This window comes from Miscanthus floridulus, chromosome 10 (assembly GCF_019320115.1).
Source record: "Miscanthus floridulus cultivar M001 chromosome 10, ASM1932011v1, whole genome shotgun sequence".
NCBI lineage: Eukaryota > Viridiplantae > Streptophyta > Magnoliopsida > Poales > Poaceae > Miscanthus > Miscanthus floridulus.
The window spans coordinates 49,196,487-49,218,633 of NC_089589.1; the positions used below are offsets into that span (position 1 = coordinate 49,196,487).

General features: G+C 40.1%; 1 non-coding gene across 1 annotated transcript; it reads right to left on the bottom strand.

Annotated features, from left to right (window-relative positions):
• Nucleotides 1-3,485: 3,485 nt before the first annotated feature.
• On the bottom strand, nt 3,486-3,592 carry LOC136490512 (small nucleolar RNA R71). The gene has a single exon (XR_010767791.1). It is a non-coding gene; the product is annotated as a small nucleolar RNA R71 (small nucleolar RNA).
• Nucleotides 3,593-22,147: the final 18,555 nt, after the last annotated feature.

The following is a 22,147-nucleotide window of genomic DNA, read 5'->3' on the forward strand; positions in this document are numbered from 1 at the left end:
TTCTCTACTTGAAGTGTGCTACCTATCTCATGATCACTTGATGAACTAGGTTAGCACTTAAGGTTTCATCAATTCACCAAAACCAAACTAGAGCTTTCAATCTCCCCCTTTTTGGTAATTGATGACAACCCTTATACAAAGATATGAATTGAAATTCAATTGAATCCATGTTGCTTGCCCAAGCATATTTACCATGTGTAAAAGGATATGGACAAGTTTCATGAACCCTAAGTGGTAGCAATTGCTCCCCCTACATATGTGCTAAGAGTTTGGATTAAAGCTTGCACATATGCTTAGATAGGAAATGTAGGAGTCAATGTCTACCATATGATGCTAAGATATAAAAGATGGACCTTTGAAGTGTGATACCAATTGGAGTGCACCAATATACCATCCTTAGCATCATGGTTAGCTCAATACCACTTAGAAATTTTTGGAAGTGAAATCACTAGGTATCCTATACATGCTAGTTTGCATTTCATCATTCAAACCTACAACTAGCATACATCACACAAGCATGGATATTTTAAATTTGGAACTTACGCCATGCACATATAAATACACCATACAAGTTCATGAGCTTGCTCCCCCTACTTGTGTGCTCAAAATTTTAGTTGATCCCTTTCCTTTGTTATATCTCTCCCTCTTATCTTTGTTTCTCTCTCCCCCTTATCCCCTTTATCTTTGTTTCTCTCCCCCTTTGTCATCAATGACCACAAAGGTTCTAAATAGAATTACTTGTAGGGTCGAGATTATCAATGTCAATCAATGGGGTGAGGGTCATTTTCCTAAATTTGGTTCAATTCTAGATTATTTCCCAAAGATATTTAACTCGGTTTGATCCAAGGACAAGCTTCTTCACACCGCTAAATAAGGGTTATCTTGTACCATGTTGAGTTAAACACTTATAGTTCATTTTCTAGATTAAACACTAGGTATACAAGCCCATAAATATGTCATATGCCATCACTAGATCAAGTCAAGCATAGAAGCAATAGTGATACCATATTGACATCAAAATTCATTTGATTTTCATGAATGAGCCTAATAAGATAGAACCACATGCAAGGTCCTAATGAGATTGAAAATATGACTAGATGCACTAAACATGTCCTTAGCAAGAATGTATGTCATGCCAATCAACTTTTACCTTAGATTGCTCGAAGGAGAGGCATGTCATATGAGTGGGGGTTGCATCAACACATATTTGAGAAATCCAATATGTTCAACTCATTTCTTAGCTTGCAAAACCTTTTCTCATCCAATGGCTTGGTGAATATATCGGCAAGTTGATCTTCGGTGCCTACACTCTCAATGCAAATGTCCCCTTTTTGTTGGTGATCTCTTATGAAATGGTGGCAGACATCAATGTGCTTTGTTCTTGCATGTTGCACTGGATTGTTGGTTAGCTTGATGGCACTCTCATTGTCACATAGCAATGGCACTTTCTTGAACTTGATTCCAAAATCACTCAAAGTGGCCTTCATCTAAAGTATTTGTGCACAACAACTACCAGCGGATATGTATTCAGCTTCGGCGGTTGATAAATATTATCAAGGGTTAGCATATGTGTTAGCATTTTCTTGAACTTGAGAGAGGGACCCAAACCCATCTCAACCCTGCAAACACCTTGTGCACATGTGTTAGCATATTTTCACAAATATTATCAAAGGTGTTAGCACTCCACTAGATCCTAAATGCATATGCAATGAGTTAGAGCATCTAGTGGCACTTTGATAACCGCATTTCGATATGAGTTTCACCCCTCTTAATAGTACGGCTATCAAACCTAAATGTGATCACACTCTCTAAGTGTCTTGATCACCAAAACAAAATAGCTCCTACAAGTTATACCTTTGCCTTGAGCTTTTTGTTTTTCTCTTTCTTCTCTTCAAGTTTAAGCCCTTGATCATCTCCATGCTATCACCATTGTCATGTTATGATCTTCATTTGCTTCTCTACTTGAAGTGTGCTACCTATCTCATGATCACTTGATGAACTAGGTTAGCACTTAGGGTTTCATCAATTCACCAAAACCAAACTAGAGCTTTCAACTGGAGAGGGGAAGGAAGAGCGACGGCCTAGAAAAGAAATGGGCCACGCGGGGAGGAATGACCATGGCCAGAAACAGAGGAAGGAGAAAGGAAATTTATTTTTCCTTCTTATTTTTTTTCTAATTTTTCCAAAGCAATTCAAAATGAAATTTTGACTCAATTCAAAATCGGACTTTAAACCAAGCAATACAAAATATTATGCAACAGCATGAATGCACACTCATTGTTGTTGAACTTATATTTGGTTTTATTTTTAATAAAATTATTATTTCCTAATTTCAAATGCCCACAAAATACTTAATTAACCAATTTCTTCCTATTTCAAAAATATGTAAAATCTAGGGTGTTACATGCATAGATTCAGAGTTAGTTATACTATAGATGAGAGTGTATATATTAGGGTGTACAAAAGACTTAGTAGATAAGTAATGACTTATGAATCTTTTGCTCTTAACAAATCTCCTGCTTAGTTGTACTATATTTTATGAGTCTCTAATTCTATCTCTAGAATACCACTATTACCTTACACTTATTATTTATTTACCCTTTGACTTACCCCTGCAACAACATGAGAGTGATTATTATCATAAGTATACACATTTGTTAATATCTCTATGCCAACACCACTCCATAAGCTCCTCCCTATGGTAAAAATATAAATAACGATACCTGGTATACTCCCGGGTGAAATGCTACAATGATATATTATCTGTGCGCTTGCAGATACTTTAATATATATTTTTCTCTAAAGTTTACATGTGTTATTAATAATTACCAACCACGCATTTCTGGCATTATACTAGGGATGACAACCTAGTAACAAGTGATGCTAAGAAATGCCAATAAGCATTTCTAGAGCTGTTGCTGGGGAGGGGCACATGGCTAAAGAGAATTAACCAAATAAATACTTATTGATAAAATCATAACCTCTGTTTAGCAAGCTTACCCTTGTTTGTCTTTGTTCATAACTTATATATGGTATTGCAAACTTAGTTGTGATTCACTAACAATTTCCAATCATAATCAACCGAATTAAGAGGAAGCTCAACACTAGTTTCTGAAGTCATGGCTGAAAAGACTCTGCGTGAATTCTCTACTCGAAGCACTGAGAACATCTGCACTGGACCAACACTCAAAACCAACAATCTTGAGTTTGAGCTCAAGCCAAGCCTCATCAACATGGTGCAAGCTACTCCATTCAGCGGAAATGCACATGAAGATGCTAGTGCTCACCTTTAGAATTTTCTAGATATTAGCAGCACAATCGTCATCAAGGACATTGCTCAAGACATCATACTACTCCACCTGTTTCCATTCTCACTTGTGGGAAGAGCGAAGCAGTGGTTCTACATCAACAAAGATCACATCAACACTTGGGCAAGATGTTCAAAGGTCTTTCTAGAAAAGTTCTTCCCTATAGGCAAGACCAATGCCTTAAGAGGAAAGATTTCAATCTTCCAACAATAGAAAGGAGAAACCATTCCAGAAGCTTGGGAACATTTTTAAGAATATATTTCAAATTGTCCTCATCATGGGATGGAAGATTGGTTGCTCATGCAAATTTTCTACCATGGATAAACTCAAAAGCTCATGAACAACTCAATGCCATAGCTAGAGGATCATTTATGTCACTCACCCTTGGAAAAGCTGAAACTTGTAGCACCCGGTTTTAAGAACAAAACCAGATACACACCATATGTGAGCCCAAGAAGTCAAATCTCACACATAGCTACAAATAAGGGTAATATCAAAAGACAATGCTTAAATACATAGCATATTAGTATAAAGATTATAACCTCAGAGTATAGACATTGGAAAGACAACTCCGATCGTTAGGAGAAGACTTTAAATCCACAGGGACAACTGACTGGTTGATCACAAGCTTAATTTCTCCAAACTCTAGCAATCTGGTACCCATCCGGGATTTTTCCAAAGATTTAAAAAGTAAAACAAGTGTAAGTACATGTTGTACTTAACAAATATAACATGGGGTTCATGAGGCTCAAAAGGCTGACACTAGTTTAACTGCGGTTAGCTTTTAATGAGTCATCTTTTAGCAAAGGAGTAGCAACAAGTTCAACACAAGCCCATAAACACATGATCAGGTAAACATGAATAATGAATAGCATAAACAGTAATTATTAATGAGCATCTTTATTATTAGTATCATCAGTGTTCATCATCTATTCTATAAGGGTTCCAAGGCCGCTCGTGATCGTGAGCATGGCTGATATACTAGTTTTACACTCTGCAGAGGTTGTACACTTTCACTATGAGTCATGATTTACCCTTTCGCTCGAGGTCGCGAGCCTCTTGACCCACTACCAAGGAAGGTCAGTAGGGTTCACTATGAAGCCTTTTAAAGGTTCGTCTAACAAGTTAGGGCTGCTAAGGTTTCCCCATCAGTAAGCATAAACCCCCCTCCAACGAGTGACTAACAAAATACAAAGAAACCAAAGTGCACCCTCTTGGTAGGCCGAGATCATACAAACTGGAGCCCCTCTTGTGCCATAAAGGTAACCTTTAACAAGGTAGAAAAGGTCCTCATACTGAGCTAAAGCCAGAGCCATATAGCCCTCAAAGCTGTACTGTAAGTCCTAGATGATCACTTATAGATAAGTCCTTAGGGAGAGGAATCTAGAGCATTTAGAAAGTAGCTAAACACTCCAGCCCCCTATTTTCATGTTGGTAAAAAACATCTTTTAATGTTTATTACATATACCAGTAGTCAAGTTACAAGATCATGGTTGTAGTTGAGCACTAGCAAAGCTACCCAATGCAATAACCCAAAGGCATCAAGGTATAGGTACAAATTATTAGGAAATCCTTACTAGTAATCAAGGTAGACACATGCAGCATGAATTAAATGATTAAAGGTGTACAGGACAACAAGGATGATCCCATGCTATACTTGCCTTAAAACACTGATCCTTTGGTAAGCTTTAATCTTCAATGTTCTTCTTCTTCTTCTTCTTGATCACCACGTATATCTCACCGACTGGACATAATCATAAAGCACCACACAAGCATCCATACAATCATACATGAAGCAAAGAATAGAACTAAATCAGAACAATACACCAATCATAGAAAAATAAGTAAAAGAGTTTGAAACACGACTATACGCATCGCTATGAACACATAGTCACAAGAAGCACTCTAATCGGAGCTATGGTTGAAAAGATACAGCTACCGAGAGATTTACTTTATACGTGGAAAAGAAAACTATAGGCTTCTTTCATCTTAAATATATATAAGATATTTTATACATAATATAAATTGAATTAAATCAAATTTAGATTTGAATTATAAAACTAAAGTAAAACAAATCATGTTTTATTTATAAAACCTAGTTGCATAATTATTAATCAAGATATGATTTACACCATGAAATTCTAGAAATAGTAATATGGTAAACACTATTACTAAGACGTAGATCTCGTTGTAATGAATCTAGCACAACTTGAACGGGTCAATTTGGAGCTAAAACATAGAAGATATGAATTAAACAAGATTTCCTTTATTAAAATAAGAGATTAAATCTAACCTTAAATTTTAAAAGTTGAAAACATACTTAACAGTAGTATGAACATGTAGAATATGAAATTACAAACCTAACACAAGTTGAACGGGTCAAATCGGAGTTAAAACAACAAAGTTATAGCCTAGACAAATCTAATGGCAAAATTGTATCAATGGCAGTTTTGTAAATACTGAGATCTAAATTTATGAATTAAAATAAAAATGATATTTTGAATCTAGCCGGCGGACCGCGGGTTCAATAATAACAAAGTTCATGGGGCTATCTGCAAAACTACAGTGGCTGACCAGTATTGACCGAGTTGACTTAGGTCAACTCAGAATTGTGGCCGTTGATCTCGGATTTGACGGCCACAAAAGAATGGGAAGGTTGGAGTCGCCGACACAGTAACCATGGTGGCGGTGCCATGGACGGCGCAAGCTTGGCCTCATCAGAGTTCATGAAATTGGTGAACCCAGCCCTCGTAGACCACATAATCTGCACGGGAAGCGAGCACAGGATACGGTGAACTCGTAGAGAAGGTCGGGGATAGCGGCGAACATGTAGAGGCGATGCCAGGCTCATTTTGGCGGCTCGAGTTGATGTCGCATCTTCGGTGAGCGCTATCGGGCGGAAGAGAAGGAGATGGATATCGATAGAGGTACCTACGGGTTACTTACCCTCGGGTGAAGCTCGGAGGGGTGCTCAGGGCAACCATGAAGCGCCGGTTCAGTAAATTGAGGCGGTGGTGGCACTAGGGTTTTGTGAGCTCGGTGGCGGTGCTGCGAGCTCTAGTGAGGTGGCTGCACTTGCTTGGGAAAGCGGTGCTGGTGCGGCTATTATTTATGAGTGCGGAGGAACTTGCGGGGCACGACATCGAGGAGGTGGGGCAGACACGGTCTCACCAATGGCAGTCAACTCAAGCAGAGTCCCTATCGAACCTGAGATAGGAGGAGGTGCTGATGCGTGGGTCCCACATGGCAGCAAAACAAAGAAGGAAAGAAGAGAGGTGTGCCTGTGCTTCAGCTGGGCCACGGCCTGATGTTGGGTCGGTGCAGAGGAGAAGATAGGGGCGCGGTTGTGGGCTGCTGCCGCTGAGTCGCTAGTTGGGCCACGCAAGCAAGAGGGGAAAGAGGGCCACGCGGGAAAGAGCGCACTGGGCTACGGGGCTGAGGAAGAGCCAAGCTGGGCTCACGCGGGAGAAAAAGGAAAAAGGATGGAGAGGAGCAGGCTGACTACTGGGCCGTAAGAGGGAGAAGAAATGTTTTCTTTCCATTTTCCCATTTCTATTTTCTTTTCATATTTCAAAACCCAATACAAATCAAATTGGAATATGGTTTTCAAATACACTTTTCAATCTAAATAAAAATGAGCAATTTTAGTAAGTATTTCAAAAACAAATTTTACAACTTTTTAAATGCTTTTATTTCCTAATTTTCTTTTCTTTTACTTCAAAACCAACTTTAAAAGCATTTTAAATTCATTTCAAATTTTGGATTTAACCACTCATTACAATAAATCAAATGCACCGGCATGTATGCACAACATGTTGCTACCTTATGATAAATTTTAATTCAACAAAAAATTTATTTTCCTATGTTTTCATGAGCACAAATATTCCAAATTAAATCATTTTAATCCTATTTTTCAAATGTGAAAATTTTAAGGTGTTACTATTCTACACTCCTTAAGATGAATCTCGTCCTCGAGATTTGGAAGATAGTGATAAAAGAGATATGGATACTCTGCATTTATTCAATCCTCATTTTTTCCAAGTTATATCTTTCATTAAGAGCCATTCTAAGATCTTAGTTGGCTAATCTGAATAAGCATGATCGCCTCTCATATTGAAATCCTCCAATGGTGTTTGCTCCGTTACACTGACATTTGAAAACTCATAGTCCACATTACTATCCTCATAGGATGCACCTTCTAATAGGTCATTCTCGTATTCCTCAGATGCAGGTTGAATACCTTCATACTCAATTCTTTCTCCTAACGGTGTGGTTAGAAGCACCGAACACTGGGCATAATTAATCACTCCTTTACAAGCAGATAACCATCCATTTCCAAGGATAACATCAATGTCCATTAACTCCAAGACTATAAGGTTTGCCTTGAAGTTCTTCCCTTTTATGTTAAGACTAACTTTTGGGCATAAGCAATTTTCCATTTTTTCTCCTCCTAGAGAGTTAACTATTAGGAGTTTCCTCATCGGAAGCATAGTTATCTTATGTTCTTCTACATATTCTCTAGAGATAAATGAATGTGAAGCACTAGGGTCAAATAACACCATAGCAGTGTCTGAGCTTACTGCAATCAAACCATAAACAACCTCCTTACCTCCATGAGTGGTAATCAGATCCACATTGTTCAACCAGCCTTGAATGTAGTTTCGCTTTAACTTATTGCCTTGCACCTGCTCCTTATGGACGTTCTGTTCTGACTCCTACTGTTGTTGATTCTGGCTTCGATTACTCTTAGCAAACTTCCCAAAACAATCGTTCTTATAGTGTTCAATATCACCACAATCATAACCTTCCTCACTAGTAGAGGTATTTGTCGTTATCAAGGTGATAGTGGGAGGTGACAGACGTGGCTCTTGAGAACTAAAATGCTGCACTTCATCATTAGATTGATGATACTGATCTTGATCATTACTTTCAAGCAGATTCATAGGGTGTGACTAATTTTCTGGTTGTGTAGCAAAACAGAGATGAGTATTTCTTAACTGGCATTGAAGGTCATGCTTTCTCTTCTTCTCTTCCATCTCTTGACACTTGTTCTCAATTACAATTACTCTGTCCACCAATGTTTGATAGTCGGCATACACCACAGTCATTAGTTGTAGTTGCAAACCATCATTCAGTCCTTTCAAAAAGCGTTTTTGCTTTTTAGCATCACAATCCACCTCTTTTGGAGCATAGCATGACAATTGAGTGAATCGGTTACAATACTCACACACTGACATAGATCCTTGCTTTAAGCTGAGAAACTCTTCTTGCTTAAGTTCTACCTCACCTAATAGGACATGATAGGACCTAAAATTCTCCTTGAATTCCTGCCAGGTGATAGTAGGAGCATTGTTGGGACACCCATACTCAAATGACTCCCACCAATCTTGGGTAGTTCCTTGTAGTTGGACGAAAGCATAACGCACCTTTTCACGGTCGTCACACTGAGCTATGTCCAATTGTCGCTCCATAGCTCTAAGCCAATCATCAGCTTCTAGTGGTTTGCTTGTATGAGAGAATGTCGGTGGATGTCCCTTCATAAATTCACTACGCTTGCCAATAGGTGGTGCTTGATGCGGGTTATTCAACACATTTTGAGCAATAGTCTATAATAACTGAGTCTGCATTATCAAAGCTTGCTCTATAGATGGGGAATTGGATGGCGGTGGACTAAGATTGGTAGGATTCCTTCCAGCACCTTGTGAAGCACTTCTCCTGGTAGCAACCATCTATTTTCAACATGTATGAATTAGAACTCAGTCGTTCATAACATCCTTAATTGTAGCTTCAAGAGATGACAAAGATAGGATTGATGGCAATTGATACAAGAGAACACCAAACTCCAGAGATAACTAATACTTCCAAACGAATCGCTAGAATGTAAGAAACTTCATCTTACAAATCCTTCAACTTAGCTACCCCCTTAAGAAAAGATCAACTAGGGGACACCAAAATGGTAGCTTGTATCTTCTTCTAGATGAGCTAATTAGTACCAAGACATTTTGACATCCTAATGATACTCTCGTATATAGGCAAGAATCAAGAAATTCTGAAATTCCTCGCGAGCAGAAAAACAGCAGGGTATTAAAATAGCTGTAATTCTAATTCTATTAATCCAATGAAGTTGTAGCTTATATAGTTGGAAAGCTTATAAAATTCTCCACAACTCCCTTATAGAACACCTTTCCAAATTCTGGAGTTAACTTGGTCGAAAATAGTGTACAACAGAAACTACTCCAGATTCCAAACAGCATAGATGCATCACCTTGTGATTTTCGTATCTCCATAACCAAAATAGCTATCAGGCTGATTATTGCACTCAGAGAAAGATATTGAAGTCTACTATTGTCCAGAATTTTCTCATGATTTATGATCGTACAAAATCAGAGATATAAGCCAAAGAGTGCAGACTGCTCCAAAAAGATAGGATAGAGGAAACAGAAGAAAACCATAACCCAACTATTTATTGCACTAATCCTTATACCTTAGGCCTATAAACTAAATGAAATTATGGGAACACCCAACAAGATCATTTCAATCATTACAAAGATTCAAACAATCATAAGCATTATGACAATTCAACAAGCAATAAAGGTGCACAACTCAATCATTGACTCGACTTGCGATACTATCGTCCTTGTTGTACTAGGGATAACAATCCTAAGACTCATCTTCAGATTACGCAAGAAGGTGATGAGGAACAGTTCTAAAAGCATATCAAACCAAGGAGTGAAGATGAGAATAAAGAATTTAAAACAAGCACCAAGGTAGACATGAATAGCAAGGGTAGAGACATAGTAGAGAAGAAAATATTAAGGTTCATAGAGCACGGGTTTTTATAGCAACTCCTAAACCTTAAAACGACCAGTTTCTACTAGGCTTACGTCCTATAGTCAGCATTGCTCTGATACCACTTTGTAGCACCCAGTTTTAAGAATAAAACCAGATACACACCATATGTGAGCCCAGGAAGTCAAATATCACATATAGCTACAAATAAGGGTAATATCAAAAGACAATGCTTAAATACATAGCGTATTAGTGTAAAGATTATAACCTCAGAGTATAGACAGCGGAAAGACAACTCCGATCTTCAGATGAAGACTCCAAATCCTTAGGGACAACTGACTGGTTGATCACAAGCCTAATTTCTCCAAACTCTAGCAATATGGTACCCATCCGGGATTTTTTCAAAGATTTAAAAAATAAAACAAGTGTAAGTACATGTAGTACTTAACAAATATAACATGAGGTTCATAAGGCTCAAAAGGCTGACACTGGTTTAACTGCAGTTAGCTTTTAATAAGTCATCTTTTAGCAAAGGAGTAGCAACAAGTTCATCACAAGCCCATGAACACATGATTAGGTAAACATGAATAATGAATAGCATAAACAGTATTTATTAATGAGCATCTTTATTATTAGTATCATCAGTGTTTATCATCTATTCCGTAAGGGTTCCAAGGCCGCTCGTGACCGTGAGCATGGCTGATATACCAGCTTTACACTCTAAAGAGGTTGTACACTTTTACTATGAGTTGTGATTTACCCTTTCGCCCTAGGTCGTGAGCCTCTTGACCCACTACCAAGGAAGGTCGGCAGGGTTCACTATAAAGCCTTTTAAAGGTTCATCTAACAAGTTAGGGCCGCTAAGGTTTCCCCACATTAAGCATAAACCCCCCTCCAATGAGTGACTAACAAAATACAAAGAAACCAAAGTGCACCCTCTTGGTAGGCCAAGATCATATAAACTGGAGCCCCTCTTGCGCCATAAAGGTAACCTCTAACAAACTAGAAAAGGTCCTCATACTGAGCTAAAGATAGAGCCATATAGCCCTCATAGTTGTACTATAAATCCCGGATGATCACTTACAGATAAGTCCTTAGAGAGAGGAATCTAGAGCATTTAGAAGTAGCTAAACACTCCAGCCCCCTATTTCCATGTTGCTAAAAAACATCTTTTAATGTTTATTGCATATACCATTAGTCAAGTTATAAGATCATGGTTGTAGTTGAGCACTAGCAAAGCTACCCAATGCAATAACCCAAAGGCATCAAGGTACAAGTACAAATTATTAGGAAATCCTTAGTGGTAATCAAGGTAGACACATGCAGCATGAATTAAATGATTAGAGGTGTACAGGACAACAAGGATGACCCCATGCTATACTTGCCTTAAAACACCGATCCTTCGGTAAGCTTTAATCTTCAACGTTCTTCTTCTTCTTCTTGATCACCACGTATATCTCACCGACTGGACGTAATCATTATGCACCACACAAGCATCCATACAATCATACATGAAGCAAACAATAGAACTAAATCAGAACAATTCACCAATCATAGAAAAATAAGTAAAAGAGTTTGAAACACGATTATATGCATCGCTACAAAAACATAGTCGCGAGAAGCACTCTAATCGGAGCTACGGTTGAAAAGATACAACTACCGAGAGATTCACTTTATACGTGGAAAAGAAAACTATAGGCTTTATTCATCTTAAATATATATAAGATATTTTATACATAATATAAATTGAATTAAGTCAAATTTAGATTTGAATTATAAAACTAAAGTAAAACAAATCATGTTTTATTTATAAAACCCAAGTTGCATAATTATTAATCAAGATGTGATTTACACAATGAAATTATAGAAATAGTAATACGGTAAACACTATTACTAACACATAGATCTCGTTGCAATGAATCTAGCACAACTTCAACGGGTCAATTTGGAGCTAAAACGTAGAAGATATGAATTAAACAAGATTTTCTTTATTAAAATAATAGATTAAATCTAACCTCAAATTTTAAAAGTTGAAAACATACTTAATAGTAGTATGAACATGTAGATTATGAAATTACGAACCTAACGTAAGTTGAACGAGTCAAATTGGAGTTAAAACAACAAAGTTATAGCCTAGACAAATCTAATGGCAAAACTGTATCAATGGCAGTTTTGTAAATACTGTGATTTGAATTTATGAATTAAAATAAAAACGATATTTTGAATCTAGCCGGAGGACTCTAGGTTCAATAATAACAAAGTTTAGTGGCCTATCTACAAAACTACAGTGGTTGACCGGTATTAACTGAGTTGATTTAGGCCAACTCAGAATCGTGGTCGTTGATCTCGGATTTGATGGCCACAAAAGAATGGGGAGGTTGGAGTTGCCGACACAGTAGCCATGGTGGTGGTGCCATGGCTGGCGCAAGCTTTGCCTCATCGGAGTTCGTGAAGTTGGTGAACCCGGCCCTCGTAGACCACGGAATCTGCACGGGAAGCAAGCACAGGATACGGTGAACTCGTAGAGAAGGTCGGGGATAGCGGCGAATGCGTAGACACGATGCTAGGCTCATTTTGGCGGCTCAAGTTGATGTCACATCTCCGATGAGCGCTACCGGGCGAAAGAGAAGGAAATGGATATCGATAGAGGTACCTACGGGTTACTTACCCTCGGATGAAGCTCGGAGGGGTGCTCAGGGCAACACAAAGAGATGGTTCGGTAAAACGAGGCGGCAGAGGCACTAGGGTTTCGCGAGCTTGACGGCGGTGCTGTGAGCTCTGGTGAGGTGGCTGTGCTTGCTTGGGAAAGTGGTGCTGGTGCAGCTATTATTTATGAGTGCGGAGGAACTTGTGGCGCACGACATCGAGGAGGCGGGGCAGACACGGTCTCACCAATGGTGGTCGACTCAAGAAGAGTCCCTATCGAACCTGAGATAGGAGGAGGCGTTGATGCGTGGGTCCCACATGGCAGCGAAACAAAGAAGGAAAGAAGAGAGGCATGCCTGTGGTTCGGCTAGGCCATGGCCTGATGTTGGGCCGGTGTAGAGGAGAAGACGAGGGCGCGGTTGTGGGCTGCTGCCGCTGAGTCGCTAGTTGGGCCACGCAAGCGAGAGGGGAAAGAGGGCCGCACGGGAAAGAGCGCACTGGGCTGCGGGGCTAATCAAGAGCCGAGCTAGGCTCACGCAGGAGAAAAAGAAAAAAGGATGGAGAGGAGCAGGCTGACTACTAGGCCGTAAGAGGGAGAAGAAATGTTTTCTTTCCATTTTCCCATTTCTATTTTCTTTTCATATTTCAAAACCCAATACAAATCAAATTGGAATATGGTTTTCAAATACACTTTTCAATCCAAATAAAAATGAGCAATTTTAGTAAGTATTCCAAGAACAAATTTTACAACTTTTTAAATGCTTTTATTTCCTAATTTTCTTTTCTTTTACTTCAAAGCCAACTTCAAAAGCATTTTAAATTCATTTCAAATTTTGGATTTAACCACTCATTACAATAAATCAAATGCACCGGCATGTATGGACAACATGTTGCTACCTTATGATAAATTTTAATTTAATGAAAAATTTTATTTTCCTATGTTTTCATGAGCACAAATATTCCAAATTAAATCATTTTAATCCTATTTTTCAATTGTGAAAATTTTAGGGTGTTACAATTCTACCCTCCTTAAGATGAATCTTGTCCTCAAGATTCAGAAGATAGTGATAAAAGAGATATGGATACTCTACCTTTATTCGATCCTCATTTTTTCTAAGTTATATCTTTCATTAAGAGCCATTCTAAGATCCTAGTTGGCTAATCTAAATAAGCATGATCGCCTCTCGTATTGAAATCCTCCAATGGTGTTTGCTCCATTACACTGACATCTAAAAACTCATAGTCCACATTACTATCCTCACAGGATGCACCTTCTAATAGGTCATTCTTGTATTCCTCAGATGCAGGTTGAATACCTTCATACTCAATTCTTTCTCCTGGTGGTGTGGTTAGAAGCACCGAACACTGGGCATAATTAATCACTCCTTTACAAGCAGATAACCATCCATTTCCAAGGATAACATCAATGTCCATTAACTCCAAGACTATAAGGTTTGCCTCGAAGTTCTTCCCTTTTATGTTAAGACTAACATTTGGGCATAAGCGGTTTGCCTTTTTTCTCCTCCTAGAGAGTTAACTATTAGGAGTTTCCTCATTGGAAACAAAGAAGGAAAGAAGAGAGGTGCGCCTGTGCTTCGGCTGGGCCACAGCCTGATGTTGGGCCAGTGTAGAGGAGAAGACGGGGGCACGGTTGTGGGTTGCTGCCGCTGAGTCACTAGTTGGGCCACGCAAGCGAGAGGGGAAAGAGGGCCACGCGGGAAAGAGCGCACTGGGCTGCGGGGCTAAGGAAGAGCTGAGCTAGGCTCGCGCGGGAGAAAAAGGAAAAAGGATGGAGAGGAGGAGGCTGACTACTGGGCCGTAAGAGGGGGAAGAAATGTTTTCTTTCCATTTTCCCATTTCTATTTTCTTTTCATATTTCAAAACCCAATACAGATCAAATTGGAATATGGTTTTCAAATACACTTTTCAATCCAAACAAAAATGAGCAATTTTAGTAAGTATTTCAAAAACAATTTTTACAACTTTTTAAATGCTTTTATTTCCTAATTTTCTTTTCTTTTACTTCAAAGCCAACTTCAAAAGCATTTTAAATTCATTTCAAATTTTGGATTTAACCACTCTGAAAGCATCTAGGCCCCTAGTTGGCAAAACATCACCGCGTTCCTCCTTCTCTCTTTACTTTGAGTATTTACTTTGAGCAATTCAATTCTTGTCATTTACATTCATATGGCCAAGGGTGATCGCAAGGTATCAAATGATGATAGTAGTGGTGATGAACATGCTAGCAATGATGATAGCGATAGTGATGATGATGAATATGAGTCACCTTCCTATGATGATCTTGTTAAATTGCTAAATCAATACACTAAGATCATTAGAAAGAGTAGAGCTAAGAATGAAAAACTAGAGGCTAAGAATGATTCACTTTTAGCAAAATGTGATATAGCCGAAAAGACTAGTGTTGAGCTTAGAGAAGAAAATGATGCTATATCATCCAAACTCAAGGAGCTCAAATCTTCTAAGAAAGAGCTTAAAGATAAACATGATAAACTTGAGGGGATGCACAAAGAGCTCATCACTAGCCACAACAAGCTAAAAGAAGAATACACTACTCTTAAGATTAATCATGATAATCTTGTCATTGCTCAAGAATTTCTATCCCATGAGCCACATGATGCTACTAACAATGTTGTTAAGATTGATATAGCTACTTCATGTGATGATTTCATCATTGAGAGCATTGAGCAAAGTTCTAGTAGCAAGGGCAAACAAGTGGTTGAGACCGATAGTTATGATGAGTATGTCAAGCTCAAGAATGACAATGAAAAGCTCAAGAAAGATCTTAAAGAGATCAAAAGCCAAGACACTATTGTGCTAGAAACTCGTGATCATGATGGTGATTTGATTCTTGAGAATGAGAAGCTCAAAGAAGAAAACAAGAAGCTCAAGGAAGAGAAAAATAATGATGCACTCGAGGAAGAGAACAAGAAGCTCAAATTGGAGAAAGAGCATCTCAAGATTGGATTGAGCAAGTTCATAAGAGGCAAGCATCTTCAAAGTGAGCTACTAATGAACACCGTCATGAAGATGGATAGAAGTGGCATTGGGTACTTGGCAAACCAAGAGAAGAAGGCTTAAGCTCAACAACAACGCAAGTCAAAGCCAAAGCCAAAGAGATGTTTTCAGTGTGGACAAGAAGGCCAGTTTGCCCATGAGTGCCAAACTCCACCACCACAACCCTTGCCCAAGCATGCTAGACCTTTTTACTTTCAATGCTCATTACATGCTTAGAAAGGATTCTAGTCGGAAGATGAAAGTCATGTTCTTAGGACCTCCCAACAAGAATAGGCCTAAGAAAATTTGGGTAGCAAAGTCACTTGTTGAGAAGGTGAAGGGCCCTCAACAAGTTTGGGTTCCTAAAGCTTGATCTCTTGTGTGTAGGTGAACTACAAGACTGGTGGAAGTCATTGGGTAATTGATAGTGGTTGCACACAACATATGACCGGTGATCCTCATATATTCACCTCACTAGATGAAGAAGTAGATGGATAAGAAAGAATCACATTTGGAGATAATTCAAAGGGCAAGGTTAAAGGTTTGGGCAAAGTGGCAATATCAAATGATCATTCTATCTCAAATGTGCTATATGTTACTTCATTGAGCTTCAACTTGCTATCTGTTGGACAATTGTGTGATCTTGGCTTCCAATGCTTGTTCACCGAGAAGGAAGTTGTTGTATCTAAGAAGGATGATGATCAAGTGATATTCAAAGGATTTAGATACAACAACATATATCTAGTGGATTTCACCTCTGAAGATGCTAACTTAAAGACATGCCTATTCACCAAAACAACACTTGGGTGGCTATGGCATAGAAGACTTGCTCATGTTGGGATGAGCTCACTCAAGAAGCTAATGAAGAATGATTTGGTGAGAGGGTTGAAGGATGTGAAGTTTAAGAAGGACAAGCTTTGTAGTGCATGTCAAGCCGGTAAGCAAGTTGCATATACTCATCCAACAAAAGCTTTTATGTCAACCACATGAGTGCTAGAACTCCTTCACATGGACTTATTTGGACCAACAACATATAAGAGTTTGGGAGGAAATCTTTATTGTCTCATGATTGTTGATGACTATTCAAGATACACATGGGTATTCTTCCTTCATGACAAATCCGAAGTTGCATCATGCTTCAAGAAGTTTGCCAAGAGAGCACAAAATGAATTTGAAGTGAAGCTCAAGAAGATTAGAAGTGACAACGGCAAAGAATTTGACAACACAAACATGGAAGCCTATTGTAATGAAGTTGGGATCAAGCATGAGGTCTCCGCAACATATACTCCTCAACAAAATGGTGTAGTTGAGAGAAAGAACCAAACATTGATTGCTCTTGCAAGACAATGCTTGATGAGTACAACACTCCTGAAGCTCTATGGGTGAAAGCTATCAACACCGCTTGCTATGCATCCAACCGCCTATTCCTTCAAAAGTTTCTTGGCAAGACACCTTATGAGTTGCTCAATGGGAAGAAGCCAGACGTCTCCTTCTTTAGGGTGTTTGGTTGCAAATGCTACATCTACAAGAAGCAGCAACACCTAGGGAAGTTTCAAAGACATTGTGATATTGGTTTTCTTGTTGGTTACTCATCAAAGTCCAAAGAATATAGAGTATTTAATCATGCCACCGGCTTGGTTGAAGAAACATATGATGTGAAATTTGATGAATCTAACGGCTCCCAAGGAGCACATGAGAATCTTGATGATGTAGGTGATGAACCATTGAGGGAGGCCATGAAGAATATTCTGGTTGGAGACATCAAGCCTAATGATGATGAAGATGATGTGCAAGTGATCAATTCACCTTCTTCATCAAATGTACCACAAGATGGTGATAAAGATGGGAGAGTAGAAAATGAAGACACTCATGTCTCCCATGAGCAAATGGTGCCACGAGCACATGATGTTGATGCTCCACAACCTCCCCCTCAAGTGGTTCATAGAAGAAATTCACCTCTACTTCAAGCTCATCCATAAGATCTCATCATAGGGAGTCCATCAAAGGGAGTAATGACTCGCTCACAAAAACTTGCTTCATTTATTGAACATCACTCTTTTGTCTCTTGCTTTGAGCCTACTAAGGTAGAAGAAGCTCTTCAAGATCCGGATTGGATAAACACCATGCATGAAGAATTGAACAACTTCACCCGCAACGAAGTATGGACTCTTGAAGAGTGACCACAAGGTGCAAGAGTCATTGGAACAAAGTGGGTGTTCCACAACAAGCAAGATGATCAAGGCATTGTTGTGAGGAACAAGGCAAGACTAGTTGCAAAGGGGTTCTCTCAAGTTGAAGGTTTGGATTTTGGAGAGACATTTGCACTGGTTGCAAGACTAGAAGCCATTCGTATCCTCCTTGCATATGCATCACATCATGAAATGAAACTATATCAAATGGATGTGAAAAGTGCATTTTTAAATGGCTTTATTAATGAACTAGTCTATGTTGATCAACCTCCCAGGTTTGAAGACCCTAGATATCCTAATCATGTTTATAGGTTGTCCATGGCATTATATGGGCTTAAGCAAGCCCCAAGAGCTTGGTATGAGCGCCTTTAGGACTTCCTCATTGAGAAGGGCTTCACCATTGGGAAGGTCGACACTACACTATTCACCAAGAAGCTTGATAGACATATCTTCATTTGCCAAGTGTATGTTCATGATATCATCTTTGGATCATCAAATGAAGATTCTTGCAAAGAGTTTGGTGAATTGATGTCGAAGGAGTTTGAGATGTCAATGATTGGAGAGCTTACATTCTTTCTTGGTTTTCAAGTCAAGCAACTGACAGAAGGGATTTTCATCTCTCAAGAGAAATATACAAATGATCTTCTCAAGAGATTCAAGATGGATGAATGTAAGCCAATCAAGACACCAATGCCAACTAATGGACATCTCAACCTAGATGAGGGAGGTAACACGGTTGATCAAACTCTCTACCGCTCTATGATTGGTAGCTTGTTATATTTAACCACATCTAGGCCCGACATCAAGTTTAGTGTGTGTATGTGTGCTAGATTTCAAGATAATCCTAAGGAAACTCATTTGATTACCGTTAAAAGAATCCTTAGGTATCTTAAGCACACACCAAGCATTGGCCTTTGGTATCCCAAAGGACCTATATTTGAATTAGTTGGCTATTCTGATTCGGATTATGCCGGTTGCAAAGTTGATAGAAAAAGCACATCCGGAGGGTGCCATTTGCTTGGTAGATCACTTGTGTCTTGGTCCTCCAAGAAGCAAAATAGTGTGGCTTTGTCCACCGCCAAAGCGGAATACGTTGCCACGGGTGCTTGTTGTGCACAAATACTTTATATGAAACAAACCTTGCTAGACTATGGTGTAGTTCTAGAAAAAGTACCTCTTTTGTGCGACAATGAAAGTGCGGTAAAACTTGCTAATAATCTGGTTCAACACTCTCGCACCAAGCACATAGATATCCACCATCACTTTCTTAGAGATCATGTTGCAAAGAATGATATTTCATTAGAAGGTGTAAGGACTGAGGATCAATTGGCGGATATCTTCACTAAACCGCTAGATGAGGTGACTTTTTGTCGATTGCGGAATGAGCTCAATGTTCTTGATTTTAGTAACTTCACTAGAAAATGAGCTTGTGTTGTCCCTTGCATTGCATTGTAATATAGAACATATTTAATCTTTGGTAATGCATATAGGGCTTGTCTAACATGGTTAAGATAACCACCAAAAAGCGTGTGAAGAAGCTTAACCTTGGATCAAACTTGACAAGCAACTAGATTTACTTTCAAGTATTGCATTGCATATGCATGAATGTTGTTTTGTTGTTTCTCTTCAATTGTCCTCTTATTGCCTATTTTCTTAAAAAGAATTATAGCCTAAGGCAAAATATTTTGAAAAATATGAGGGTTTGAGAGAGGTCACTCACATCAGTCCCAATTGGTGTTTATTTGGGTCTTATTGAAGTTGGGACTTGATTGAGAATAGGCAACATGAAGGAACTTTGAAGATTTGCTAGAAAAGAGTGACCGGATGCTGCACCATACTCTAAAGTCCAACATTCAGTTAGTTCACAGGAGGTGAACCTGCTACGATGGAGTGACTGGACTCTGCTGTTCTGCATCCGGTCAGATGGTGGTTCAGCATCCGATCAAGCGAATGCGATCAAGGCTATGAGGACTGGACTCTGGCTGCATCTAGTTGGGGTTCAATAGACATGTCCAGTCATGGCTCTAGAGGTTTTGGACCTCTCTAGAGTCGACTGGACTCTAGGTGGCAGTGTCCAATCATTGCCACCGGAGCATCTAGTTAGTAGATAACGTGCGGGATTCCAACTCTTTTCTCTATTTCCTTATCTGTTATGGTGGGTCACCTCATATAACCACAGTGCTACCTTGACCTAGCCCTACATTCACGTTGACTTCGCCGTCTAGAGCTGCTGCGTCGCACCCTAGCCACCGAATCCGCCAGCACTACTCCTGCCCGTGCCACCTGCTCCATACCGCCTGCCCACAGTTATGTCGTCGTGCCCTACATGTGCCGTGCCCGTGCCATCTCCCACATAGCAGCACCACATGCTGCCCCTCACCACGACCGTCTACGTCAGCGCCGCCCGTGTGCCACTGTGCTACACCACCGTGCACCATAGCTTTGCCCTATGCTAGCACTACCACGCCTGCGTCGCCCGCGCCAGCACTACAGCTCGCCCGAGCCATGCTCCAGCGCCGCTGCCATGCCAGTGCCCTAGAGTCACCAACTGATCCTCACCGGAGTTCGCCAGAGTTCCTACTACCTTCACCAGAGCCTCTAGTGCCCACATTGCATCTTCCCTATCACCGATTCATGTCGACCAGCGCAACCCTAACCCTAGGATTCCTGATGGTTCCCCACGTGTCGTTCCTCTGCTTTTTGGATCGCCAGTTCGTCAGGTAGCAAGACTTCAATTCCAATTTCATATCTCTTGCTTGCTTTCTTAGGGTCTCGTATCTCTAGATATATTGTAATTATTCATATTTTTGATCTATTCTAACATGCAATGAGTCAGTGCATCTAAAGTCTTGTTGGCAGTTGATAGTAACTCAGGGCCAAGCTCGTGAGTATGGATCGAGGCCAAGCCTCAGAAGTGACAATTGGTAGTCGATCTTTGTCAGCGGCAGTTGTTCTTTTCAGATCCATCAGATGGCTCATGTCAAGAATGTCGGAGGAGGTCCTGGTGATAAGGATCTGAGGCCCCCACCTTGCCAGCCTATAGATGCAAAAGGCAAGACAACGAAGAAGCATAAGTACCCTGATGTAGATACAGCAAGAGCAGCCGCAGTTGTAGAGACCATAGAATGCATAGAGAGAGGAGGTGCTAGGAGTGGTGTTGTTATTGCAGATTAGCTTTCACCAACATAGATGGCTGCACTTGAGCAGGTTTAGCGCCGTCAAGGTGGTCAAGCGAGGACTATCATGGTTGGAGGACAGCATGTCGCTATTGATGAGAGTCAGTCTCAGGGGGTGCCATAGCAGCAGGCACAACCAACAGAGCAGACTCAAGAGGGAGAGTAGGATGAGGAGACAGAGTAGGCACCTCAGCCACAGTTATGCCACTCTGGTCGTACCCATGCTCTAGTCACACCAAGGCTAGAGACACAGCGGAGGGGTTCTTGTTCGCCTCCTAGATCATAGGGTCCACCTCTAATGACTCATCTAGATTTAAGGGCTGTCATGGCCAAGCAGGTGCAACAGCTCATATTTGTGGACTTTGAGCAGTGGTTCCCACCGAGGAGAGATGACCGAGCTTCAGAGGGTTTCTACACACCACTGTAGGAAGATTTTTATAATGCATATCTTAACAGTGGGGCAGTATTCAGATCTCAAAGGGTGTGCAACATTGGGTCCATTATAGCAACAGTAGGAGAGCATATTCGCCCTTACCTATCTTACTTGCCAGGGCTGACAGACTTACTCGGACGGACAGGCTTAAATGTTCCATCTTGGGTCCGTGAGTTCTATGCTACACTCTGGATTGACTCGCAGCACAGATTTATACACTTTGCATTCAGAGGCAGAGATTACAGGCTGATGAGCTATTGGGTCAGAGAGATACTCAGGCTTTAGGAGTAGCCCATCTAGCTTCATAAGGTTTGCTATGGACAGACAGCGCCTCCCAGACGCCCTCACGGCGGTCTTGTGCCCCCTACAGATCTAGTCCACCATTGCTTCATAGAGCCTTTCGATAAGGGGTCGAGCAGGACACCTAGTGATCTCACTCCTACTACTAGAGTGCTTGATGCTATTATGAGGAGGACACTACTTCCAAGGATGGGGTATCTCGAGGGCTTGACTCGCATACAGCTATGGCTACTAAACTCTCTGATGTAGCAAATTATGTTTGACATTTGGGATCTCCTTCTATCAGAGATA